This window comes from Elephantulus edwardii, unplaced genomic scaffold (genome assembly GCF_000299155.1).
Source record: "Elephantulus edwardii isolate Elephantulus edwardi_28Jun2011 unplaced genomic scaffold, EleEdw1.0 scaffold00223, whole genome shotgun sequence".
NCBI lineage: Eukaryota > Metazoa > Chordata > Mammalia > Macroscelidea > Macroscelididae > Elephantulus > Elephantulus edwardii.
Window position 1 is genome coordinate 4684125 of NW_006399973.1, and position 11103 is coordinate 4695227.

General features: G+C 41.3%; 1 pseudogene; it reads right to left on the reverse strand.

Annotated features, from left to right (window-relative positions):
* Window positions 1–218: 218 nt before the first annotated feature.
* Window positions 219–11103, reverse strand: part of LOC102872775 — an 81762-nt pseudogene continuing 70877 nt past the window's right edge.

Below are 11103 nucleotides of genomic sequence, written 5' to 3' on the forward strand. Positions count from 1 at the left end.
AAGTACAGATCAGGCATGACCTCCCACGGGTGCTCCCGGGAGATCGTGCCACTCATGCACCGGACTTCCCGGGCCAACATCCACCACATCAGACCCACGGAGGGAGATCCCTTGTTGTTGCATGGGATAGCAATGTCTAGTAGTGCAGAGGAGAATCCGTGTTACACAGGGCAATGGTGGGCAAGTTAACCTAAGATGCGTCTGCCAGAGGCTGCTGGTCAGCTGGGATCAGTAACCACCAGAGGACGAGGCTCCCGGAAGGCTGCCTGGATCTGGTTAGTGAAGGTTCCAGGAGTGAAGCGCCCAGCAATAGGCGTGGCCCCAGTAGCAGCAGCAAACTTCAGAACAGCTGGGCAGTATTTTTGGAGGAAATGACACTAACATCAGCTGGATTTTCAATGGCAACAACGGCGCGAGCAGCCAAGAGCAGCTTCTCCCAGGCCCTCTTCTGGTTTATGGTGTAGATGCCACGACTTGTCCTTTTGTAGATGTACTGTTCCATTTGGAAGTCAAGGATGGTGCCGCCCAAATGCGTTCCTGCTGCAAGGAATTTGAGGACATCCTCCTCTTTCATCTACATGTCATCAAGGGCTCCAGACATTATGGAAGTTTCCCCTTTAAGTTACGACGGGAGCCAGAACAATGCCGTGTGGACCCTTGTGTGGGTAGCACAGAAAGACTGATACATGTTTAAAGCTTTCCCTAAGAGAAGGGAGCTCTCTTTGGCGATATTGATGCATTTGAATGATGGCACTGGTGAAGAATATTGAATATATCATGGAATACCAGAACAGATTTGTCTAGGAAAAATGATAACCATGTTCTTCAGAAGAGAAGATGGTGAGATTTCATTTACTTCAGACATATTCCACCAAGAAAGGCCAGTCCCTAGGGAGGCATGATGCTGGCAAAGAAAGGGGTCAGTGAAAGGAGAAAGACTGACTCTCAATGAGGAGGACTGACAGAGTGGCAGTAACATGGGTACAGTAATAATGAAAATGACTTGAGAGAAATCTGACAGTGAATGTATTCTATTGTATGAGGTTTCACAATGAGTCACAACCTCAGTGGAGAGCCCAGAACTCTCAGAGCCCTGCAGGGACATTTCTATTCAGCAGTTTATTTGCTAATGATAAGCTACCTCTTACCAAGCACACCGCTAAAAAAAAAAAAAGAATTAATCATTTTGGGTTCGAGCAATGTTTACTGATATGAGAACATTCACAGAATATAATGTTATTTGAAAAAAGAAACAGAATCCCAATTAGGACTTGTTTTAAAAAAAGGTTATTTATACACTGAAAGTTACATTTATATATTAGAGTCTAGGAGAAAGTTGTTGTTGTTGTTGTGTACTGTAGAGTCGGAATTGACCCATAGCTGACCCTTCAGTGGGTTTTCAGAGGCAGTTAATCTCAAAGCAGGACCATCCTTCTCCAGCAGAGCTGCCGGTGGCCTCAAACCCCGTGACTTCAGGACTGGAGCACAGCTTCTTGCCACTAGGTCACCAGAGCTGCCCGGAAGAAAGGAGTCCACCAAATAGCTACTATGATTATACAGATATGGGATCTTGAATACTTTTTTCTTCTTTGTTACACTTTTCTCTGTTTTCCAGACTGCTCCTGAGCACTTGCTGCAGAGAGTCAAGGACTGCAGCCTTCAATATGGACTGAGGCTCAATGTCAAGAAGACAAAGATTCTCACCACTGGACCAATCGGTAGCATCAGGATGGATGGCGAAGAGATTGAGATTGTTCACAGCTTCAGTTTGCTCGGCTCCATGGTCAACACTCTTGGCACCAGTAGCCAGGAAATTAAAAAAAAAAAAAAAAAGTATTGTGATGGGAAAGTCTGTGGTTAGGGACCTCTCCAAAATACTCAAGAGCAACAGTGTCTCTCTGAAGACTAAGGTCCACCTGATACAGGCCATGGTTTTTGCATTTACTTGTTATGCACCAGAGTTGGACAATGACTAGGGAGGATAGAAGGAGAGTTGATGCCTTTGAGCTTGGTGCTGGAGAAGAGTATTGAATGTACCATGGACTGCCAGGAAAACAAACAGATTCATTGTAGAGAGGATTAAACCAGGCTGCTCCTTGGAGGCAAGGATTCTGGGGCTTTGTCTGACATACTTTGGACATGTTGTAAGGAGAGACAGGTCTTTAGAGAGGGACATCATGCTGGGTAGAGTAGGGGGACAGTGCAGGAGGGGAAGACCCTCTATGAGGTGGATTGATTCAGTGACTGGGGTACTCGGGATGGGTGTGTCAGGGCAATGAGATTGTCACAGGATAGAGCACGGTTTAGGGCTGTTGTACATGGGGTAGCTATGAGTCGCAAATGACTCGACGGCACATAACAACAACAACAACAACCTGAGCATGAATGACTTCCATGGTCATAAAAAGCAGTGCACATATAAACATGTGCTGCTTTCCAGGCGGTAGTATCAAGGGCAATGGGGCATTTTGAGGAGTAGGGGAAGAAGGACTGACTTCTTCCCTCCCCTGGTCAGACTCCTCCAAGGCCGAGCTCCCAGTCCTGTGTCCAACTCCTCCCTCTCCCTCTGCCCGACCCCAGCTCAGTATAATGCCTCCATTATACTGCCTCTTACCTATGTTCATCTTTTCATCCCACACTGTGTAGCCAGGAGCCATCCCCTTGCTGGCTCCTTCCCTCGCCACACCTCTTTTCCCTTTAATTTACTCAAGATGTTCCTGCCAGGATCATTTTCTCCTGTAATCATATGGGCTGTCTCCCTCCCAGAGAACCCCCCAGATCAGCCCTTCAGGCTCCCTCCTCACTCTCAGGGAAATGGATGTTCCCTAGGACAATCCGAGGGAACTTCCTGGAAGTGTTGCCCAACCCCCCTGGGCTGATTCTCCACTTTGTCCTGCACCCTTCCCCTGTCTCCACCGCCCCGGCTGTCCTCCCTTTGGTGAGGCTGTCGTCCATCACTGTTCATCTTGGTCTCCTTCCCGCTCAGCTACCCAATACCCTCTCCCATTCACATCACAGCTCTGCCCTGCCAGAGGCTGGTTTCCCAAGGAGCGCAGGAAGCCAGCCCCTTTGTATTCATAATTGTACATTCTTTTTCTTAATGAGGGCTTTCTAAATTGGATAAGCTTCGGGCACCACAAAACCTGGATCAGTCCCATCTCCTATGTGTGCAGCCCTTTACTAAGTAAGCATTGTCTGGCATTTCAGTATCTCGAGTAGATTTTTATATTGAGAGGGAGCTATAGTGGCTTAGGGGTGAGGAATTGTACTGCCAACCCAAAGCTACAGTTTAAATCTACTAAGTTCTCTGTGGGAGGAACATGGATAGTCTCCTCACTTGCAATTTACTGCCTCTGGAAACTCACTGCTGGAGGGCACATAACAACGACACATCATACACAAAGGCGCAGTGGCTCAGGAAGGAGCAGAGAACTAGGACAGTTCTAAAGACTCCGTTTCCCCCCCATGGCCTTTTCCAGTTGTGTGAGTGAGTTCTCTCTCAAAAGAAAAATAGGAGGTTTCAGTGTAAAAGGGGGGGGGGTGTCAAGAAAGTTGTTGCGAATTGAATTTTGCCCCTCAAAAAGATACGGTTAAGCCATAACTCTTGGTATCTGTGAATTTGGCCTTGCTTGAAAGTAGAGTCTTTGCAGATATTATTGCATTAATATAATGTATTGGAAGCAGGAGTAGCATCCACTTCTGAAATAGCTTGCCTCCAGAAACTCTATGGACTTGGAGACACAATGTAAGTTATACACGTGTTCAGGTCTTTCGTTCATAGGTTCACCCATGACTTGACGGCACTCAACAACAGCAACAACAACAACAATATAATGTTTACTTAATTGCCAGGGGCAGTGACTGACAAAAGAATAGGGACATTTGGACATAAGGTGCACCCAGAGGAACAGGAAACAAACATTTTGTAAGGCACAGGAAAAGAGAGTACTCCTGGTTTTGTCTTGTTGATTCCACATGCATTCTAGGTATGGAAGAAATGGGCCACATGTGAGTAAATTGCACATCATCAAGACACAAGTCCAGTTTTGTAAGTTCCTATCTTCTGAATGGCTCTGTACCCGAATCTTTGATAGGACATTCTGCCACTTAAGGACTCTTCTGCGATAGGGTACTTGGCAAGACCAGTGAATCCCAACAAATGTCAGCCTAATGCCTCCTCTTTCTTGTTTTTATGAAAAATGAATCCTTTGATCAGAAATAATGCTGTGTGAGACAGCACGATAATTTATAAAGCTTCCACTAAGTCCCAGGCCCTTTGTTTATCAACCCTCCTATCTTGCCCTTTCTAAGTCCTTGGCCATGAGCCAAGCATGAGCCATTGCTCAGAAATGAGCATAAACCCATTCTTTCAGCTCTCCACCTTTACTGTTGGTGGGGTATGCAGCTCACCGTTCTGTTACTTGAAAGGATTTTTTTTCGTTCTTCAGAGTTGTTCCTAGGGAGTCTGTAATTCAACTGGAACTTGTTTCTGACTGGGACCAGCATGTCCTGCAAAGCAACCTGTAAACAAAGCTGAAAAATTTCCTTCTCAGTGAATTGGCCATTGGAATTTCCCAACAGGTCAAAGGAGTAGGCTTAGTGGGAGGTGGTGATACAGCAGGAACTAGTGCAAAGGGCACTGAGCAATCTGCCCATTCAGGTGACTTGTGCCTTCGGGACCTTCTCAAGCCTAGTCTCATATATAGGCACTCCCTTATGATTAACTACTGCTGTGCACACCCAGTCCTATAGCTTGATGGATCAGACAATACACAGTTCTAGCTGGGTGGCTCATGTTGCATAGTTACTTGATGTCTCCCATGGAAGACATTCAGTCTGGGAACTGTTTCTCAAATTGCCAATAAGAACATAGCTTTACTTCAAAACTGTGGGCATTCATCAGTGATTGCAATGGATATTCTAGAATTTTCATCAGATACAGGCGCCATGTCTCTGTTGGTCATCACAGCCAAATAGCCACATTCATTGCTTAGAAGCCTGACAAGCTAGAAAGCCTTATCTGGCTCTGATCACAAAGCTCAAAGCCTTGTGGTTGTAGTTATTCAAGAAACAGAGCAGAGTAGCACATTTAAATGTCTCATTTATTGCCTCCAAAACTGATAGTGACTCACTAAGCTGTGTGCCTCATAGTGCCACCAAGATTAGTGTTAATGGCACCGGTCAGCCATTTGTCTCTCATTTTTTAGATAGGATATCTCAACACTAATATCACTTGAAAATACAGTTTTTCTGAAGTTAAGGTGGGAGATGGTTACAGAAGTATATCTGCAAGGAACTTCTAGAAATGTAAATCATATTGAGAAGAAGACATAGAACAAGGAATAACAGTGCTGATGTCAAATGAATCTTGGTTGAGGATACCTGAAAGGTTCTTACTTGCATTTTATTGACTACACAAAGGCATCTGGCTGTGTGTTTAACCACAAAATTAATAACACTGTGAATCATGGGAATTGCAGAACTCTTACCTGTGATCACATAGAGTCTACAAATATACTAAGAGATAATTCATTCAAACAGAACAAGGGAACACTGCATGACTTAAAATCAGGAAAGGTACATGTTGGGTTGTATCCTTTCATACTTAGTCAATCTCTAAAAAATCTGACAAATTATAAGAAGAAGAACATGGCATTAGGATTAAAGTAAGACTCACAAACAACTGGCAATGTGCAGATAAAAACCTTGTTTTCTGAAAGCAAATATGGCTTGAAATACTTGCTGATGAAGAGAAGACTACAACTTCCGCTATGGATTATACCACAACATAAAGAAAACAAAAACTCTCACAACTGGATCAACAGGAACATCATGTTGGATCGAGCAAAGATTGAAGCTGTGGAAAACTTTATTTTACGTGGATCCACAATCAATGGCCATGGAAGGAGCAGTCAAAGTGTTGATAAGGCAAGTCTGATGCAAAGAGTAAAAAGTACTAAAAAGCCAAGAATGAGGAACCTTGTCTGGAAGCAACCCTAATAAAACTGCTTTTAAGGTTTGTTTGTTTGTTTGTTTGTTGTTTGTTTTTTTTTTAAATAAAGGTACTAAGAAGCCAGGGTATCACTTTGAGGACCAAAGTGCACTTGATCCAAGCCATGATATAGTTCAGTTATTTCTTGTATATGTAAGAACTAGGTATTGAATAAGGAACATTAGAGAAGAACCAGTGTCTTTGAATTAATGTTTAGGTAAGAAATGCTGAACGGACTACCAGAAGAATGAACAGATCTGTTTTGGTAGAAGTTCAGTGGAATGCTCCCTCAGAAGGGAAGGTAGTGACACTCTCTCTCATGCCCTGTTATCAGGAGGCACCGGTCCCTGTAGAAAGACATCATGCTTAGGAGAAAGTCAATGAAGATCCTCAGTGAGGTGGCTTAATACAGTGTCTACAGCAGTGACCCCAAACACAGCAGCAATTGTGAGGCTAGCTCAGGACTAGGGCAGTGTTTTCTTCTCTTGGACATAGATAGGGTCAACAGAGCTAATTCAATGGCACCCAACAACAGAAACATTAGAACAAGACCTGGAGACTTAGCTCAGGAAAGAAGATTTCTATACAATATTCCTCCTTTCCACTGGCATACCTATGCTTTCCTATAACACCGGTTGTTATTGTGTACGTTGGAGTTGAACATACCCATATCTAACTTGTAGAGGATTTCCAGAGACTGTAAATCACAGGTGAATTGATTGTCCATATTTGTTCTGTTAAGCAGCTATAGCATTTAGATGATGCCTAGTGTTCTTGTTAGGCTGCAACTCATGAGCAGGTCTGAGCTCTGTGAACAGATCTGAACCACATCCTATTCTGCACCATCCTCATTATCTCTGTTATGTTTGAGTCCACTGTTATACAGTCACTGTGTCAATCCATCTTGTGGATGGTCTTCCTCTCTTTCTCTGACCCTCCAACTTTCCTATTAAAGACTGACACCTCCCTTCTGACAACATACCCCAAATACGTCACCAACCTTGCCTCTAAGGAGCAACTTTGCTACACTTCCTCTTCTCTGCTTACTACGTCCTATCAGCATGGTATCACTGTGTTGGTCTAGCCTACAGAAACCAAAATATGACCTTGAGTCTATCCTAGTTGAATATCAAGAATCATCTCAAGAACTGGTTTGAGGCATTGGACACCAATAACTGAAGACCATCACTCATAAAGCTAGAAAAAGGTAGAGGAGAATAATGGAGGAGAAAGAAAAGATAAAAATTGATGTCAGAAGAGACTGTAAAAATTGCGTTAGAGTGTTGAAAAGCCAAAACAAAAGAAAGAGATGTCAAAGTAAAAGAGCTAAGCAGAAGATTTCAAGGGGCAGCTTGAAAGAGAAAGCAAAATATTATAATGAAATTTGCAAAAAAGCTGGAGTGAGAGAATAAAAGGAGAAAAACTTGCTTAATATTTCTCAAGCTGAAATAACTGAAAAAAAATAATTCAAGCCTTAAGTTGCAATACTGAAGGATGCTATGGGCAAAATCTAGGATGATCTAAGAAGCACCAAAGGAAGATGGAAGATGTAAGGAATATACAGAATCAATGCACAAAAAAAGCAATTAATTAGTTGCCACTGAAAAATTTCAGGAAGTACTATATGAACAAGAGCCAGTGGTAATGAAAGATTAAGTTCAATGTGCACTGAAGACACAGGGGGGAAAATCTCCTCAGTAATTGATGGCATAGCAACTGGCATATTTAAACCAACAGATGCAGCCCTGCCTGATTGTGCTCACCAGTTTATGATTGGCTGAATAGAAGAAATTAATATTTGTCCTCATTCCCAAGAAAGGTAATCCAACAAAATGCAGACATTATAGAATAACATCATATCACATATAAGCAAAATATTGCTGAAAATAATGAAAAAGAGGCTAGAATAGTACATTGACAGAAACTTCTAGAAGTTCAAGTTGGGTTTGGAAGAGGCCATGGCACCAGGACTATCACTGCTGCTGTCAGATGGATCCTGGTTGAAAGCAGAGAATACCAGAAGAATGTATATTTATGTTTTATTGACTATGCAAAGGCATTTGACTGTCAGGATCACAACTAATTGTGGCAACACTGAGAAGAATAGGAATCCCTAAATTTTTAATTATGCTCCTATAAAAATTATACCTAAACCAAGAGGGTATTGTTCAAAATAATGAAGGGAACACCACATGTTTTAAAATGAGGAAGGGTATACTTCAGAGTTGTATACCTGTTTAATCTGTATGCTGAGCAAATAATTTGTGAAGCCAGACTCAATGAAGAGGAATGTAGCACCATTCTATTCCTTCTATCTGTAGGGTAGGAGGAAAACTCATCAACAACTATGTTATGCAAATGATACAACCTTGCTTGCTGAAAGTAAGGAGGATATGAGACATTTGCTGCAGAAGACCAAGGACTACAGCCTGCAGTACTGACTACATCTCAACATTAAGAAAACAAAGGTCCTCACCACAGGATCAACAGGAGACCTTATGATAGATGGAGAAAGGATTGAAGCTGTCAATGATTTCATCTTCCTTGGATCAACAACCAACACTCCACTTCTGGTTCATAAGCATGATGATTTGGTGTTCATACTTTTGTGTGGCATGTGACAACCTTTAAACCTTGTTACAACATGGCACATTATTCATCTGATGTTAAAAAAACCCCAAAAACCCAAAACACACAAAAAAAACCTGATCAAAACCCTTGTTACCAACAGTCAGGAAATCAAGAGATATATTGCATTGGGCAAGACCATTGTCAGGGGCCTTTCAAAAGTGCTGAAGAGTAATGATGTCAGTTTGAAGACTAAAGTGCACCTGATTTAGACCGTGGTCCTCTCAATCACCTGTTACATATCAGAGAGCTGGACAATGACTTAAAGATAACAGAAGAATTGATGCCTTTGATTTGCTGATTCTCTTGGCAGTCCATGGATATTCAATACTTTTCTCCAATGTTGTTGTTGTTGTTGTATGCCATTGAGAGTCAACTCATAGCTGACCATCCAAAATGGTTTTTCACAGGCAGTAATCTCACAGGAGGAGATTGCTCTTTCTTCTCCCGCTATACCACAACTCAAAGGCAGTAAATCTTCTTCCATCATCCTTTTACTTCATTCAACTTTCAGATACATAGCAAGTAATTTAAAAGACCATGACTTAACTCAGGTGCATTTTAATCTTAAAGCTGACATTGTTGCTCCTTGGAATTTTCAAGAGACCCTTGACAGCAGATTTTCTCAATGAAACAATGTCTTCTCATCTCTTGACTGTTTGTACCAAGGGTGTTGATTGTGGGTCCAAAAAAGATAAAATCTTTGATAAATCAATCTTTTCTCCACCTGTCATGATGATTCCTATTAACTTAGTGGTGAGGATTTTTGTTTTTCTTGATGTTGAGATAGAATCCATATCAAGGGTTGTAGTGTTTGATCTTTTGCAACAGGTGCTTCAAGCTCTCCTCACTTTCAGCAAGCAAAATTGTGTCATCTACTTACACAGGTTGTTGATAAGTCTTTCTCCGATACTGATGTCACATGCTTCTTCATAAAGTCAGCTTCTCAAATGATTTGCTCAACATATAAATTGAATATGTCTTGAGAAAGGGTCCAGCCCTGATGTATAACTTTCTTTTAAAAAATAATTAATTTTTATTTTTATGCTGGTTTATTTACAAAGTTCATATATATTGTTTATCATACAAGATCTTCCCACTTCCTTTACCCATCCATCCCTCTACCCATAAAATTATGCAACCAATTACCCCTGCGCATCTTCACCCCTCTGCTCCTACCCTCCCCCCTCTTGGATTTCCATACACATTTTACTAGTTATCTATTTCTACAATAATGTTATTATATAGTATTTGTCTTTATGGAACTGAGTTCACTTAACATAAGGCTCTCCAGTCCCTCCCATGTTAGGAAGTGTTTTTCAAAATCATTGTTGCTGTGTGCTGCATAGTATTCCATCATGTGAATGTATCATAATTTCTCAATCCATTCAATTGTAGTTGGACATTTGAGCTGTTTCCATGTTCTTACAATGGTGAATAATGCTGCTGTGAATATTGCTGTACACGTCTCTGTGCTACAGGTCTAATTTTCTCAGGATATATTCTAAGCTGTGGAACAGCTGGGTCATATGGAATTTATATGTTCAGCTTTTTGAGGAAGCACCAAACTGCCTTCCAGAGTGGTTGTGGAAAGTGGGGGAGGCAAATAATATTACACAATGAAGGTCCAGGTTTAGTACAGCAGTCATAAGCAGCCAGGTTATAGCAAGACACAATTACTCAATTAATGAAAGATAGCTTCTCAGTCTACCAGTGAAAATCTAGGTTCAATTCAGCAGCACAAATACAATAACACTCTGGCTTTCTCAATCATCCAGCAAACTTTATTTCAAAGGAGTTATCAATACCATTTTCCTTCAATCATCCAGCAAGCAAAACTTTTAACTATTGTCTTTATCGCAGAGCAGTTACAAGTCAGCTTTTCCTTCAATCATCTAACAAGCAAAATCTTTAACTGTGACTTTAATTTTCAGGATTCCTTTGTTTACATCTTGCCACAAACTCTTCACAGCAATACCACAATCTCTCCACCACCATTACCACCTATTTTTTACGGTGTTGAAAAGCACTCGCTTATATTGGTATTACAGCTGTTGATGATTTGCAAGACTAAGTATCCACAGGTAAGGTAGCTAGAGACCACAACCCCCCAGTAGAGGCTAATGCAATGCATAGAAGAGGCAATTTTCAAGGATTCTGACATCTCAGTGTACAAACAATATAAAATAATATTTAAAAAAATAAAAATCATTTTACTTAACAAAAACTAGATATAGAGAGTAATTTCCTCAAAAAACCTAAACCAACAGCCAACATCATCCTCAACAGAGAGAAGTCAAAGTCATTCTCCCTGAAAACAGGGACAAGGCAAAGATTCCTATTATCCCCACTTGTATTCAATATTGTTTTTGAAGTAACAAAGAGAATACAGAAAATGAAAAAGAGGAAAAACCAATATAAATTATAAAAGCTAAATGGAAGATGAAATAAATGCGGACAAATATAACTGTTGTTGTTGTTGT